This window comes from Dryas octopetala, chromosome 1 (assembly GCF_963921425.1).
Source record: "Dryas octopetala chromosome 1, drDryOcto1.1, whole genome shotgun sequence".
NCBI lineage: Eukaryota > Viridiplantae > Streptophyta > Magnoliopsida > Rosales > Rosaceae > Dryas > Dryas octopetala.
Window position 1 is genome coordinate 26,925,855 of NC_141366.1, and position 17,063 is coordinate 26,942,917.

The 17,063-nt window shown below is 40.5% G+C and overlaps 1 non-coding gene across 1 annotated transcript; it reads right to left on the reverse strand.

The window, feature by feature from the left end:
* Positions 1 to 332: 332 nt before the first annotated feature.
* Positions 333 to 439, reverse strand: LOC147299478 (small nucleolar RNA R71). Its single transcript, XR_015120146.1, has one exon. It is a non-coding gene; the product is annotated as a small nucleolar RNA R71 (small nucleolar RNA).
* Between the last annotated feature and the right edge of the window lie 16,624 nt (positions 440 to 17,063).

The window sequence follows — 17,063 nt, forward strand, 5'->3', positions numbered from 1 at the left end:
CACCTTCGCTGCCCACTCAACCATCGTGCATTCGGTATGCCACCATAGCCACTGATTTCGAAATCAAGAGTGGTCAGATTCATTTGTTGCCGAGCTACCATGGGCTGAATGGGGAGGATCCGATCCATTTCTTGAAGGAGTTTTCCGGGGTTTGTGAAGCCGCACAATTGAGGGGCCTGAACGCTGATCAGTACCGTTTGAGGATGTTCCCTTTTGCGCTTAAGGACAAGGCAAAGAGGTGGTTGTATTCGCTGCCCAGTGGTTCCATTTCGACATGGGATGATCTTTCGAGCAAGTTTTTGAACAAGTTCTATTCCATTTCCAAGACTAATTCGATTCGGAAGGAGATCCTTGGATTTGTGCAAAAGGCGGACGAACCATTCCATGAGACTTGGGACAGATTCAATGAGTTACTTACTAGCTGCCCACACCATAACTTATCTCCTTGGTATGTGATTTGCTGTTTTTATCAGGGATTATTGGAGAGAGACCAAGCCAAGGTGGATTCGGCATGTGGTGGTGCATTCATGTCCAAAACGGAGGATGAGGCTACAGAATTGTTTGAGTCGCTTTCTTTGAGTTCTCAACAATGGGATTCCAATCGTGCAAGAGGAGGACCAAAGAGAGGGTTCTATGAGGTGGCTGATGTGCCGAACACCATGGAGGGACAGATTATGGAAATCAAGACTATGGTGCAGAAGTTATCTTTGGCTCAAGAGAAGATGATGAGTGTGCAAGGACAAGGGGGTGACGTGGAACAAGTGAACCAGGTTGGGAGCTATCCTAGGGTGCCGTATGACCCATATTCCAACACTTACAACCCTGGATGGAAGAACAACCCGAATTTCAGGTGGAGCAACAACAATGGACAGCAAGCTAGTGGGAGCACCAACAAGCCGTATGTGCACCCTAATGCCGAGAGGTCTAGTTTGGAGGACAAGATTGCTCAGATTGCTCAGAGCACCACTTCCCTTGCCCAAAGCACCAATGCCTTCATGAACCGTACCGAGCAGCAGATGCAAGCCAATTCGAAGGCTATTGCACACTTGGAGAGTCAAATGGGTCAGATTGCCACTACTTTGGGTCAGAGAGAGAAGGGAAAGTTGCCAAGTCAGCCCATCGTCAACCCGAAGAATGAGGAGCATGTAAATGCTATTTTGAGGACTACTGCAAGAAAAAGAGTTAGAGTGGTCAAGACTAAGAAAGTGAAGGAAGTGATTGAGATCAGTGATAGTGAGGAAGAGGAGGATCCAGAAATGATTGAAGAGGAAGCTGATACACGTGTGATTCCCCTCATTCCGGACATTGAAATCACCAAATTTCCAGCAACCATGAGGGAATTGAAGTCTATTGAGAAGAAGGTTGAGGAGCAAGGGCATAGTCACAATGTTCCTAGGGAGATTCGTGGTTATCTCTTTGCATCTTTTCCAAGCAAGAAGAAGGATCCGGGCTCGTTGGTCATATCATGCAGCATAGGGGAGCATAAGATCACCAATGCCTTAGCTGACAGTGGTGCAGCTATCAATGTCATGCCGCTGGTTGTGTTCGAGAGGCTTGGATTTAAGGAGGCTGATTTGCAACCATTTGATGTGGACATTCGCTTCGCCAACGCTTCAGCCCAAAAAGCTTGTGGTATGCTTGTGGATGTTTTGGTTAAATGTCGTAAATTACTAATCCCCTCTGATTTCATAGTGCTAGATGTGCCGACAATTCCGGGCGACGTCTCTATTATTCTTGGGAGACCATTTTTGTGCACCTCTAACATGGAGTACAAAGCATTGGAGAGCACCATGAAGATTCGGTACTACACCAAGCAAGAGGTGTATTTGCTCACTTCCGAGATGCCAGAGAACGAGGAGATCATTTTTTATGGAGAGGAGAAGTCAGAGATGGAGAGCTTCTTCAGTTCGTTCCTAGGGAGTGCCGAGAGTAGCAATGGCAAAAAGAGGAAGAGGAAAGGACGCAAGTAAAGGAGATGGCAATGTCAGGCTGAAGACAGAAAAACAAGCGCTTATTGGGAGGCAACCCAAGTTTTTGTTTCGAATAATGGAGGAGGAGTCATTGAGAACCATGGAGGCCGCGCCTACCCTTGGAGTGTCCACGCTTGCGTACGCAAGTAAACAGTTTCTTTATTTCGCTTCATAAGACAACTTTTCATTTTGGTGTGTTTATTTGGTTTTGGATATTTGCTATTTCCCGTTTCGCTTAATTTGATCATTTTTGCATTTATTTCATATACATTGAGGGCAATGTATCATTTAAGTGTGGGGGGAAGGGCAATTGTCATTTGTTAGTGTTTTTAGGTTAGAACAAGTGTTTAGGGTGTTTTAAGTGTTTTTGAGTGTTTTAAGAAAAAAGAAAAAAAAATTCGTTTTTAGTGTTTTTAGGTTAGGAAAAAACTTTTTCTTTTGTTTTTAAACTTAGGGTGTCAAAACCCACATCAAAATGCACGATTTCATTAGATCTCATTCACCTTAGTGATGGATGTGATTCTTTTGAAGTGTGCGACATTGTTTTAAAAACAAAAAGTTTTTGAGTCATTTTGGTTGTTTCAGGTCGTTTTGAGTCCCCAACTAATTGATTTGAGTGTGCATGATTGTTATGAGCATGTTTTAGTATTGTGTGTATATTTGGTGTTCTTTTCATTCTAATAGTGTTCCATAACATATCTTGCAATTCTATGTCATTTGGCCTTGTTGATATGAATTTAGGTTGTGATTAGCATTACTAATGATTATATGCATAATAGAGTAGACTTGCATGACCTAAGTGAGCTTTTGAGCCCTGTTCTTCAATTCTTGAGTGTTGCGCGCCACTCTGATTCTATCATTGTCATATAAGTCGTTGTTTTGATCTCATTATCTTTCATTTGGTCATTTGCTTGGAATATGCATAATCTTGAATCAATGAGCTAGAACTCTTTTCTCGTGTACACAAAGCATGCCGTATTTGCATAACTCTTGAGAAATGAATTTAGGCCCTTTTTGTGTACCCCATAGCCTGAAAGCCTACCCATTACATGTTTTATCCTTAGTTACCCATTTTGAGCCTTTTAAGCCGTTTTCTTTGTTACCCCATACCAAACCCTAAGTTTGGGGGTGTACCACCCCTTTTACCGGTTTTATCCTTTTTATGGTGTTGCAAGTTGTTTATATGTTGATTGAGGTGAAAAAGAAGTGAAAAAGCATAGCCTATACAAAAATGTGTTAGAAAAGTATGTATGCCGTACCCAAAGAAAAGAAAAAAAAAAAAAATCAAAGAAAAGAGATGGGACGGTTTCAAAAGAAAAAAAAAAAAGTGAGCAAAAAGAGCTCAAGTAAGCTATGAAGTGCAAAGAAGCAAAGTGTACCTCAGAATGTTCTAGTGATGCTTGCAATTCCATGAAATTAGCCCTTTGTGTTTCCTTTTCATTTCAATACCCTATCCTAACCTAAGCCTTCATTATAACCCTATTAAAGTCCTAGCTGATCTCAAGAGTGTGTATTATACTTATGTGGAGTCTATTTAAGAAGGGAGCCTATGGCTATTGATTCTATTTCAAGCATTTGTATTCCTTTCATGAGATCAGTATTCTTTCTAAAATGTGCCTTTATTTCATGTACATATGTGAGCTAATTGTTTTTGTTACATAATTCCTCTCACATATACTTTTGAGTGCACATATCAACCCAATTCTTGAGTGTTTATCATTGAGAGTATGCCATAGTGAGGATTGGAGTTGAATCTATTATGTATGTATTGATTTAGTTTTGTTTGTCTAATACTTGGATTTGTGTCAAGGATGGCCTATATGACAATAGAGGAGCGAGGTATGTTATTTGAAATGTTATTAGAATTTGAAGAATACCATTTATATGCCTTGCTTTCCTATGTGATTAATGGTTGTGCGCATGAATTCAGTTGTTGGGATGTTGGAGTCAGTCTTGAGTCTTTTCTTTCCTTTATTTGCTCGAGGACTAGCAAAATCTAAGTTTGGGGGTGTGATGAGTGTGCATTTTGCATCACTTTATGATACTAATTCCTTAACCTAGAGTGTTAGAACTCGCTATTTTGTGTTTCTTGTCTTGTTTTTGTGTTTTCAGGTCAAATGAAGCAGAAATGAGAAAAAGAAGCAAATGGAGCCATTTTGGGACAATTCCTGGTCAAACCAGGAAAACGAGTGAAATCCTGGTCAAACCAGGAAAAGTGCAGAAATCCTAGTCAAATGAGGATTCCTAGTCACACTAGGAAACATCAAGTCCAGAACCATCATTGCGGAGCCAGAAATGTGAAATCTTGATCCGAACAGGAAATCCTGGTTGAACTAGGAAACCTAACCCAACTAGGGAAAGGAGTCCTAGTGACACTAGGAGATCCCAGGGGCAATATGGTCATTATGAGAAGTCGAAATGGATAAGGAATCTCTCATTTTCAAGAAATCCTAGTTGCACCAGGAAATGTTTTTCAAGGTTCCAGAAGCTTCCAGAAGGTGGTGGACATCCATGGAAATGAATGGAGGGAAGAAATGAATTTGAATTCAAATGGAAATGAGGGGCAAAATGGGAAGTCAAAAGTGGAGGGCCCATGGGCCCTAGGGATGCCGAACCAAGTGGGCCATGCATGCACATGCATGGGCCCAAACCCTAGCAGCCCAAAAGCCACACGCAAGGAGGTAGATGGCAGCCATGCATGCGCATGCATGCCATGCAAACCCTAGCAAGATAAGGGGCCATGCGCAAGCCCAAGGTGGAAGCCCATGGAGTGAAACCCTAGCCCATCTTGTGCAAGCTACTGAAGCCCAACATGGAAGCCCAACATGCAAGCCCAAAGCCCAAGACTACCAGCCCATGCGCCAAGGAGGGACCCTAGCTAGGCTAGGCGTGAGCCACTCAAGCCCATAAGGGAGCAGCCCATCACGCCAAGGCCCTAGTCAGCTAACCCTAGCTGAAGCCGTAAGGCACTAGGAGAAGGAAAACCCTATGCAGCCGCAAGTCTTTTCCTTGCCTCTCAAGGAAGGCTTCTCCTATTTAAATCCCCTCATTCAGACTTTTAGAGAACATTATTTTCTCTCCTCCTCCAGCCGAAATCACTCTCTTCCCCTTCTAGTTTTATTTTTCTGTTTTAGGGTTTTAGTTTCAGACTTTTATTTTCTTGTAAGGTGAGCCAAATTCAGAGAGAGGTTTAGAGAGAGGGTGGCGTGACAAGTGAGAGGGAAGGACCACCTGCTGCCGCAAGCCCAAGCTCACCTTGCCGTGAGCCAATTGCTTGTGTTAGGTGCCTCCTTCTTCCTCTCTCCTTGCCGCAGCCTCCATTTGTTGCACCTCTGATTTTTGCTTTCTTTTTCCTTCTAGTTTCAGATTTAATGTTGGATATTGGTTTCTGAATTTATTTAATTTAAGTTTCTGAATTTAATTAGTTTATAGCTTTGGTTCTGATTTTAATTCGTTGTTATTTAATCTTTGCAATCTGATTTTATTGAGTTATCTCTTTATTGCTTTCAATTCATGTTGCTGAGTTCCATTTGTTTATGCTTTTAATTTCTTTAATTTTGCGTTTCTGATTTCCGTTAACAAGCATGAATTGGGATTTTATTTATTTGTTAGTTTCTGATTTTATTTGTTTTATTTAATTATGTAGGTTAGTTATTCTATCTTGCATGTTAGTCGTAGGTTGATTAATGGATTCGTATGCTTTAACAAATCGTTTATCCGTCTCTTGGTCTGTTAGTTTGATGTTTGCACATATTAAATTTCCACTATCTATTAAAACCCCCGTCACTAGTTGTTTGCATCCTTTGACTGGCCACCTTAGGGTAATTGCATCTAGTTTATCTGTTAGGTTTAGCTGTGAAATAGTCAAAGACACTAAACCACAAGTAACAAGGGAATAAGGGATTATTCTTGGTAGTGGGGTTGGGCGACCTCTATAAGGAAATAGTCAAAGCTTATATGTTGTGCATGTTTGACGTTCTCATAAAACTTAATGACTCCTGCATGGGTAACAGCTGCCCTAGCTTGAACTAGGGAACATGTAGGTTAACTAGCTAAGGAAGGCCCAAGAAGCTCTTAGTTTATGCATTAGGAGAACAATGGCGAGAAAGTAACTAGCCAAACCTTTTTAGCTGTCAAACTTTAATATGTTGTGTTCAAATTAACTGTCATTAGCCTTGGATGGTTATTGCATGCTTATCTGATTTGAAACTGAAAATTAACATTGCAAGATAGAATAAAGTGTGTGTGCGTGTGGTGATGTGTGCGTGTGTTTCCATCTTTCAAAACCCCCCATTTAGTTATTCTAGTGATTATTTGCACTGATTTGTTGTATATTAACCATTCCCTGTGGGATCGACCTCGTGCTTGTACGCTTTGCTACTGATGCGATTCGTGCACTTGCGAGTAAACTTAGAATGAGGTAATTGTTTATTTTGTTCTAAGAAAACACATCAACATACCTCAAACTATTTTTCAAACCTAGCAGGGAGTTCCCTGAGGGGGAGCAATGAACGTATGTGATGCTCACCCCTACATTGTTGTTTTTCTCCCTCTCAGGTGCTGCGCGTGTGGACTTTGACGGCCTCGATTGAGGGGGTGGTGGTGCGGTCTCGAGCTTGTCAACTCATGTGTTCCTGTTTAGTCAGTATATTTTCCTTGGGCAGGTCCTTGGTGTCCTTTTACTATCTTTATATACCCTTGGTCATATCTTGTTTATACACTGAGTCCTTGGGTTGTCTACTTTTAAACTATCGAGTTTATATAAACAGTTTCTTTGAAGTTACTCTCAACAATAGTAGCTCCGAGGGTTGGTTTAATTCTGAATTAATTATTTCTGAATAAACTTTCCGCTGCAAACTCAAGCACTCTGATCCAACCCATTTTTACTAAACCAAAAGGCTTAACCTATTTTGTGGATATTTGGGATTATAACACCGGGGGATTGGTTGTTGTAGTCTCAGGTATTCTCAAGATAGGTGCCTCTGTTACGTACCTGGGTTTCGGGGCGTGACATTGATTGCCTTCCAAACGAGTAGGAGTTGCTTCCACGATTTCATCTAATTCACTGGACTCTGGTGTTCCCAAAGCAACCTCCAATGTATCTTCTGCAAGGCTAGTTTCGCACACTTCCTCAACCAATGGGTCCAAACTATCAATCCTCAAGCAATCATCCTCCTCCTTTGGATACCTCATTGCACCAAAAACATCAAACTCAACTGTTTCACCAAGTACAGACATTGTCAACTTCCCATTACTCACATTAATCTTGGTGTTCGCCGTGGCCATGAACGGTCTTCCCAATATGATCGGTAGCTCATTACCTCTAATTGGGGTATCCTCCATTTCAAGAATGATAAAATCAGTGGGCATGATCAAATCTGCAACCCGAACCAGCACATCTTCAACCACACCTTTTGGAACCTTTACTGAACGATCTGCCAATTGAAGAGTAACACTAGTAGGTTTAAGATCTCCTATGCCCAACTGTGCGAAAACTGAATACGGCATCAAATTTATACTTGCTCCCAAATCCAGCAATGCCTTCTCAAACTTATGATCCCCAACCAAACAAGGAATCGTAAAACTGCCAGGGTCCTTCAACTTGGGCGGCAACTTTCTTTGCAAAACAGCACTGACTTCTTCACTTAGACACACCTGTTCATGTTCTTTGAATTTCCTCTTGTGTGTGCACAATTCCTTCAAGAACTTAGCATACTTAAGAATCTGCTGAATAGCATCAAGCAAAGGAATGTTGATTTCCACTTTCTTAAACATCTTCAAAATTTCCTTAGCTTGCTTGTCCTTACTCTGCTTCCTTTGTCGTTGAGGGAAAGGCAACGGAGCTCTTGGAATAGAGGAAGTAATCTCGGCCTTCTTGCTAGCACGCGTAGCAACGTGCTTTTCTTGTTTCTTTCTTTCCTCCTCTTCCTCATCCTTAACCTTGACTTTATCCCTCTTGTACTTTTCCACTTGTTCAGGATCTAGCATCTCAACTTCATCCTCATTACTTGGATTATCCTCTTGAGTAATGCCCACTTTGTTGTCAATCACTTTCCCACTTCTCAAAGTAGTGATTGCTTCGGCCTTATCCTGAATTGGTGCACCCTTTACCACTTTGTCCAAGGTTAAAGTCACTTGTTCCAATTGGGCTTCCAAATTCGAGATAGCTTTAGCTGTGACACTCAACTGCTCCTCAGTCTTATTCATAAACGTCTTAGTATCATTAGACATCGAAGTTGTACTCTGAGCTAATGCAGCCATCATGTCCTCCAAATAAGTACTTCGCTGCTCAACAGGGGACTGTACACTCGGTCTAGCTTGAACTCTTTGAACCTCGAAACATGCCTCTCCATGTGATGGCCTAGCTTCCTGATTTGCCATCAGAACCTGCATCATCTGCTTAAGCTCAGACATCTCAGCTTCCATAGCTGATTTCTTTTCCACTCTTTTCCGTCTATTCCACTGCTGTGAACTCAACGCCAATGTGTCAAAGAGTGTCCATGCTTCCTCAAAAGTCTTCTTTTTCAGTGCTCCTCCACATGTCATATCCATTATATTACGATCTTGATCCAACAGACCCTCATAAAAGTACTCAATCTGCATCCATGGGGCAAAATTATGGTGTGGACACGAAGTCAGAAGCTCTTGGTACCTTTCCCAACTCTCATGAAACACTTCGTCCTCTGATTGTGTAAACCCTAAGATCTGCTTCCTCATGATGATAGTCTTGCTAACTGGATAGAACCTCAGAAGAAACTTAGATGCCAGTTCCTCCCATGTTGTAATTGAAGCGACCTGCAAGGAAAACAACCAATGTTTAGCTTTATCTTTAAGAGAGAATGGAAATAACCTTAACTTCCTTTGATCATCGCTCAACCCCCTCAGCTTGCCAATCTCGCTTATTGCATGAAATTCCTTGATATGCACGTAGGGATCCTCTCCTTCTAACCCATGAAATGATGGAAGAAGTTTGATTGTCCCACTTGAAAGTTCAAAATCAGCTTCCACTTGAGAGTAAACAATGCACGTAGGTTGAGCTAGAAGCGCTGGAGACGAATAATCACTCAAAGGTATTCTCATCTGAGATTCATTCGGCTGCAAGGTCTCCTCGACTTCCTCTTCTGACTTCTCCTCTTCGTATGCTTTTTCAGATTCACTTCCTTTCGGCGACACAAGAGTAGGCCTCATCCTTAATGGTGTCCAATTGAGTCTCGGTCTTCCCTTGTATGCACTCAACACCTTTTGGCCTTCTACGCGTGAAAGAGGAGTGATCTTCGAATTTGATTCTTCCATTGTACCTTAGAAACAAGAGAAATCAGCAAGAACAAAAAAAAAAATAAAAACAAGAAATAAAACCTAACTAAAATGACTTAACTAAAGTTAATTAAACTAGCAATCAACACAAATAACAATTCCCCGGCAACGGCGCCAAAAACTTGTTGTATGTTTTCCTAGAGCAAATTAAATAACTTTTTATGAGCTCTAGGTTAACTCGCAAGTGCACGAATCGCGGAGTAGCAAAGCTTACAAATACGAGGTCGATCCCACAGGGAATTGTACTAGTGTTATGATCACTAACTTAATTAAATTCGATTAAATCAACTCTAACTCACACACGCAAATGGAGGGTTTTGATTGGTTTTTGAGACTAGACAAACTAACAGATAAATGACAAAACTTTAAAATAACAACTGAATGAATTTGGATAAAACAATAATAAAGAAACACTAGGGGTCAGAATCCACCACTAGCATACCATTCACTCTACTATGGATATTAACAATCAATATATAAACATGTCAACAAAGTTCGTCTACTAAAAGGTTTGGCTAGTTACTTTTAGCAATTACTCCCCTTACTGTGCATAAACTAAGAGCTTCTTGGGCCTTCCTTAGCCAGTTAACTTGCATGTTCCCTAGTGCTAAGCTAAGGCAGCTGTTACCCATGCAAGAGTCATTACGATCTGTGAGAGTGACAAACACATAGCGCATAGCTCCAAATTAATGTACCCTATGTCCTCTATGATCCCTTTTCTCATGAATATTATCTTAGGATATCCACTTGTTGCCTATTGAAACTATCATCCTTTCGAGCTTATTTAGTTTCACAACATATATCTAGATGCATGCAACCTAAGGTGATCAGTCAAAGATGCGGAACAAATAGATTCAATTTAAACAGAGATCCAAGATTTGTCAACATGTAAATAATTAAAAATCAATAATCCATAATGAGAGTAAGCAGCATCGCTAGGGCTTCATCTTAGCCCTAGCCCAATATTCAGCTACACATAATTAAATCCATAAATAAACAAAGCATAATTAAAACAATTAAAATAAAAGAAAGGGAAAAAGAAATCAAGCCGAGGCAGCAAGGTGAAGGCGAGATGACAGCATGAGATGATGCGGCTGCAAGGGTGGTGTCGCAATGGTGCTGCTCGGCCTTGGGCTCCACGGCAAGGTGGCTGAGGTGCTCGGCAAGGTGGCAGCAAGGTGGAGGCGTGACTAGGTGGTGGTGGCTGCGGCGTGACTTCCTCCTCCTTCTTCAGTTCAGCCCAAAAATAAAAGAACAAAAAGATAGGTGGCTGCAGCAGAAAAATAAAGAAAAGAGATGATGGTGGCTGCGGCAAGAGAAGAGAAAGAGATGTGATGGTGGCTGCTAGGGTTTGCTTCAGAAAAATAAAAGGAAGAGAGAGAAAGGACAAGGGGTGTGCGGCAAGGAAGATGGAGGCTAGCTACGGTTTCTGAAAATTAAAGAGGAGAGCACCCTCTCCTTGAGTTATAAAGATGTATTTATAAAGAAGAGTGGGGCTGAGATTTCTCTTTCTCTTCAATGTGGGATAAGTGCATTCCTTGCACACCAAGGCTTATAATTTCCGGCCAAGCATGGGCCTTGGGCTGATTTGGGCTTTTTTTGGGCGTAACTCCCTTTTCAGCTCGCGGAACTGCTGCGCTACCTCCATTAAAATGGCCATATCTTGAGCTAGAAAACTCGGAATCGAAATCCGTATAATTCCCTGCGAAGCTAACATCCGTATCTTTCCAACCATATATGGCATACTACCTGAATCGTTCTGGAGAATTACAGAATTGCTGTCGAAATTGGTGCTCTATTTTCCAGGGTTTTGACTTCTTTTTTCAGCTAAGATTCCTTGGGAGGCAAGAACAAGAAAGTGCAGCAGCAGCTAGGGTTAGGAGAGCATTGGGCTTGCGGCAAGGGCTTTGGCTTTGGGCTTAAGTGACACACGCCAGCCCCCTAGGGTTTAGTGCATGCGCATGGCTGCTAGTCTTGGGCTGGCGCATTGGGCTTCCTCTTGGGCTGGCGCATGCATGACCCCTTCAGATTTCGGCATTGCATAGGCCCATGACCCATTTGACTTGTTGACTTTGTCATAGTTGACCCTTGACCATTAACTTTGACTTCCCATTTTGCCCCTCATCTCCATTTGAATTTGAATTCATTTCTTCCCTCCATTTATTTCCATGGATGTCCACCACCTTCTAGAAGCTTCAGGAACCTTGACTTTGTAGAGTTGACTTTGACAAACATTTCCTAGTGCAACTAGGATTTCTTGTAAATGAGGGATTCTTTATCCATTCCGAGTTCCCGTAATGACCAAATTGCCCCTGGGGTCTCCTAGTGTCATTAGGACTCCATTCCCTAGTAGGGTTAGGTTTCCTAGTTCAACCAGAATTTCCTGTTTCAATCAGGATTTCTCATTTCTGGCTCCGCAATGATGGTTCTGGACTTGATGTTTCCTAGTGTGACTAGGAATCCTCATTTGACTAGGATTTCTGCACTTTTCCTGGTTTGACCAGGATTTCACTTGTTTTCCTAGTTTGACTAGGAAACGTCTAAAAATGGTTCTTTTGGCTCCTTTTCTCTTCTTTGCTCATTTTATCCTATAAGAACAAAAACAAACTAACAACACACAAAATATCGAGTTCTTGCACTCTGGGTTAGGGAGTTAGTATCATAAAGTAGTGTAAAATGAGCACTCAACAAAGGGCAATTGTCATTTGTTAGTGTTTTTAGGTTAGAACAAGTGTTTAAGGTGTTTTAAGTGTTTTTGAGTGTTTTTAGAAAAAGAAAAAAAAATATTTTCGTTTTTAGCATTTTTAGTTGTTTTTAGGTTAGGAAAAAACTTTTTCTTTTGTTTTTAAACTTAGGGTGTCAAAACCCACATCAAAATGCACGTTTTCATTAGATTTCATTCACCATAGTGATGGATTTGATTCTTTAGAAGTGTGCGACATTGTTTTAAAAACAAAAAGTTTTTGAGTCATTTTGGTTGTTTCAGGTCGTTTTGAGTCCCCAACCAATTGATTTGAGTGTGCATGATTGTTATGAGCATGTTTTAGTATTGTGTGTATATTTGATGTTCTTTTCATTCTAATAGTGTTCCATAACATATCTTGCAATTCTATGTCATTTGGCCTTGTTGATATGAATTTAGGTTGTGATTAGCATTTCTAATGATTATATGCATAATAGAGTAGACTTGCATGACCTAAGTGAGCTTTTGAGCCCTGTTCTTCAATTCTTGAGTGTTGCACGCCACTCTGATTCTATCATTGTCATATAAGTCGTTGCTTTGATCTCATTGTCTTTCATTTGGTCATTTGCTTGGAATATGCATAATCTTGAATCAATGAGCTAGAACTCTTTTCTTGTGTACACAAAGCATGTCGTATTTGCATAACTCTTGAGAAATGAATTTAGGCCATGTTTGTGTACCCCATAGCCTGAAAGCCTACCCATTACATGTTTTATCCTTAGTTACCCATTTTGAGACTTTTAAGCCGTTTTCTTTGTTACCCCATACCAAACCCTAAGTTTGGAGGTGTTACACCCCTTTTACCCGTTTTACCCGTTTTACCCTTTTTATGGTATTGCAAGTTGTTTATATGTTGATTGAGGTGAAAAAGAAGTGAAAACGCATAGCTTATACAAAAATGTGTCAGAAAAGTATGTATGCCGTGCCCAAAGAAAAGAAAAAGAAAAGAAATCAAAGAAAAGAGATGGGACGGTTTCAAAAGAAAAAGTGAGCAAAAAGAGTTCAAATTGAACTATAAAGTGCAAAGAAGCAAAGTGTACCTCAAAATGTTCTATTGATGCTTGCAATTCCATGAATTTAGCCCTTTGTGTTTCCTTTTCATTTCAATACCCTATCCTAGCCTAAGTCTTCATTATAACCCTATTAAAGCCCTAGCTGATCTCAAGAGGTGTGTATTATACTTATGTGGAGTCTATTTAAGAAGGGAGCCTATGGTCATTAATTCTATTTCAAGCATTTGGATTCCTTTCATGAGATCAGTATTTCTTTCTAAAATGTGCCTTTATTTCATGTACATATGTGAGCTAATTGTTTTTGTTACATATTTCCTCTCACATACATTTGTGAGTGCACATATCAACTCAATTCTTGAGTGCTTATCATTGAGAGTATGCCATAATGAGGATTGGAGTTGAATCTATTATGTATGTATTGATTTAGTTTTGTTTGTCTAAAACTTGGATTTGTGTCAATGATGGCCTACATGACAATAGAGGAGCGAGGTATGTTATTTGAAATGTTATTAGAATTTGGAGAATACAATTTATATGCCTTGCTTTCCTATGTGATTAATGGTTGTGCGCATGAATTCAGTTGTTGGGATGTTGGAGTCAGTCTTGAGTCTTTTCTTTCCTTTATTTCCTCGAGGACAAGCAAAATCTAAGTTTGGGGGTGTGATGAGTGTGCATTTTGCATCACTTTATGATACTAATTCCTTAACCTAGAGTGTTAGAACTCGATATTTTGTGTTTCTTGTCTTGTTTTTGTGTTTTCAGGTCAAATGAAGCATAAATAAGAAAAAGAAGCAAATGGAGCCATTTTGGGACATTTCCTGGTCAAACCAGGAAAACGAGTGAAATCTTGGTCAAACCAGGAAAAGTGCAGAAATCCTAGTCGAATGAGGATTCCTAGTCACACTAGGAAACATCAAGTTCAGAACCATCATTGCGGAGCCAGAAATGTGAAATCCTGGTTGAACTAGGAAACCTAACCCAACTAGGGAAAGGAGTCCTAATGACACTAGGAGACCCCAGAGACAATATGGTCATTACAAGAAGTCGAAATGGATAAGGAATCTCTCATTTTCAAGGAATCCTAGTTGCACCAGGAAATGTTAGTCAAAGTCAACTCTACAAAGTCAAGGTTCCAGAAGCTTCCAGAAGATGGCGGACATCCATGGAAATGAATGGAGGGAAGAAATGAATTTGAATTCAAATGGAAATGAGGGGCAAAATGGAAAGTCAAAGTCGAGGGCCCATTGGCCTAGGGATGCCGAACCAAGATGGGCCATGCATGCACATGCATGGGCCCAAACCCTAGCAGCCCAAAGACCATGCGTAAGGAGCAAGATGGCAGCCCATGCATGCGCATGCATGCCATGCAAACCCTAGCAGCCAAGGAGCCCATGCGCAAGCCCAAGATGCAAGCCCAAGGTAGAAGCCCATGGAGTGAAACCCTAGCCCATCTTGTGCAAGCCACTTCAGCCCAACATGCAAGCCCAAAGCCCAAGACCAGCAGCCCATGCGCAAGGATGGAACCCTAGCTAGGCTAGGCGTGAATCACTTAAGCCCAAGGAGCAGCCCATGCCGCAAGGCCTTATTCACCCTAACCCTAGCTGCTGCCGCAAGTTACCTTCTCCTTGCCTCTCAAGGATTGCACCTCTATAAATATATCATGTACTTCAGAACCCTAGACACGCTTACCTCCTGCTAGTTTTGTTTTCAGTTTTAGGTTTTTATTTTCAGAAGTTAGAGAGAGTGAAAGAGAGCCGAATTCAGAGAGACTTAGAGAGAAAAGGTGGCGTGACAAGTGAGAGAGAGAAGGACCAGCCTGCTGCCGCAAGCCCTAGCTCACCTTGCCGTGAGTTCCTCCTGCTTGCTAGGTGCCTCCTTCTTCCTCTCTCCTTGCCGCAGCCACCCTAGTGTTTGCATCTCTGATTTTGTTTCTTTTTCCTTCTAGTTTTCTATTTTATTGTTGGTTTATGCTACTGAAATTAATTAGTTTATGATTCTGATTTTATTTAGTGCATGGTTCTGATTTCATTTAGTTTATGCAATTTAATTTAGTTGTTTAGTTTATGCCTTTAATTTTGTGCACTTTGCGTTACTGATTTTCTTTTGCAAGTATGAATTGGGATTTTGTTTATTGTTTCTGTTTTGTTTTATTTAATTTAAGTAAGTAGGTTAGTTATTCTATCTTGCATGTTAGTCGTAGGTCGATTAATGGATTTGCATGTTCTAACAAATCGTTTATCCGTCTCTTGGTCTGTTAGTTTGATGTTTGCACGTATTAAATTTCCACTATCTATTAGAACCCGTCACTAGTTGTTTGCATCCTTTGACTGGCCACCTTAGGGTAATTGCATCTAGTTTATTTGTTAGGTTTAGCTGTGAAATAGTCAAATACACTAAACCACAAGTAACAAGGGAATAAGGGATTATTCTTGGTAGTGGGGTTGGGCGACCTCTATGAGGAAATAGTCAAAGCTTATATGTTGTGCATGTTTGACGTTCTCACAAAACTTAATGACTCCTGCATGGGTAACAGCTGCCTTAGCTTGAACTAGCGAACATGTAGATTAACTGGCTAAGGAAGGCCCAAGAAGCTCTTAGTTTATGCATTAGGAGAACAATTGCGAGAAAGTAACTAGCCAAACCTTTTTAGCAGTCAAACTTTAATATGTTGTGTTCAAATTAACTGTCATTAGCCTTGGATGGTTATTGCATGCTTATCTAAGTTGAAACTGAAAACTTAATATTGCAAGATAGAATAAAGGGTGTGTGCGTGTGGTGATGTGTGCGTGTGTTTCCATCTTCCAAAACCCCCCATTTAGTTATTCTATTGATTAATTGAATTGATTTGTTGTGTATTAACCATTCCCTGTGGGATCAACCTCGTGCTTGTACGTTTTGCTACTGATGCGATTCGTGCACTTGCGTGTAAACTTAGAATGAGATAGATGTTTATTTTGTTCTAAGAAAACACATTCAACAGTGGCTGTTCTTGTTTTCTAGCATGAACTAATCACGTTTTCTAGGGCTTAGGATTCAGCCCTAGGCCGAATATTCAATGGTTTAGTTATGTAATTGCTGCTTATTTATTTAATTCCATGGATTGATGATTTTGATTTCATTGTTATCATTGTTCTCTAGTAGTTTCTAATCCTTGATTGATCACCTAGGATTATTGCATCTAGAATTTAATCAATTTAGGGTGAGGACAACCAATCAATCCCTAATGTGAGTGATAAACAATCTAGGGCTTAGTAATTGGCTAAAATCTGATTGTGTGAAATCAATTTTAGATCACCTAGGGTAGACGCCATGCACTAGGGATTTAATTGCATTTATTTTCTCATATAAGCTTAATGAATTCTGTTTATGCATTCCTATGTAGACGCCATGCATAGGTCACATATAGAGTACAAGAACTAGGGTAGACGCCATGCACTAGTTTATACATTTGGGGAATCATGCATTTCATGCTATGCCATTGGTGAATATGCGAATGCATTCATCAATAGGAATTAAAGGTTTCAGAAATTGCACCATGACATTGGATATGAGGTCTAGTGGTAAAGTCCTAGAGTCCTAGTATCATCTACCAATCTATTTTCACAAGATAACTTGCTGTTTCATACTCTTTGCTAGTCGCGCATCTTAGTTTTTGTTTAGGTTTAATTTGCTGTTTTCAAGTCATACAAACTCCCTCTTATTCGTGTGTGTGTGTGCGTGCGTTTCATTTCAAGTGAGCAGCTGCCCTAGGCGTGACAACTTGGGCAGCCACTCGTGTCTTGTTTTCTTGTTTCTTTTTAGCACTCGGATTATCATTTAAAGATCAACAATAGTCCTCGTGGGATCGACCTTGCTTGCCATCTATACTATATATAGATTCGTGCACTGCGAGTATTAAAATTTAAAACGAACAGTTTTTGGCGCCGTTGCCGGGGACTATATTTGATCTTTGTGACAATCTTACTGCGTTCTTTTAGTGTTTTTATTTAGTGATTATTTGCTGTTTTCGTTTTCTTAATTTGT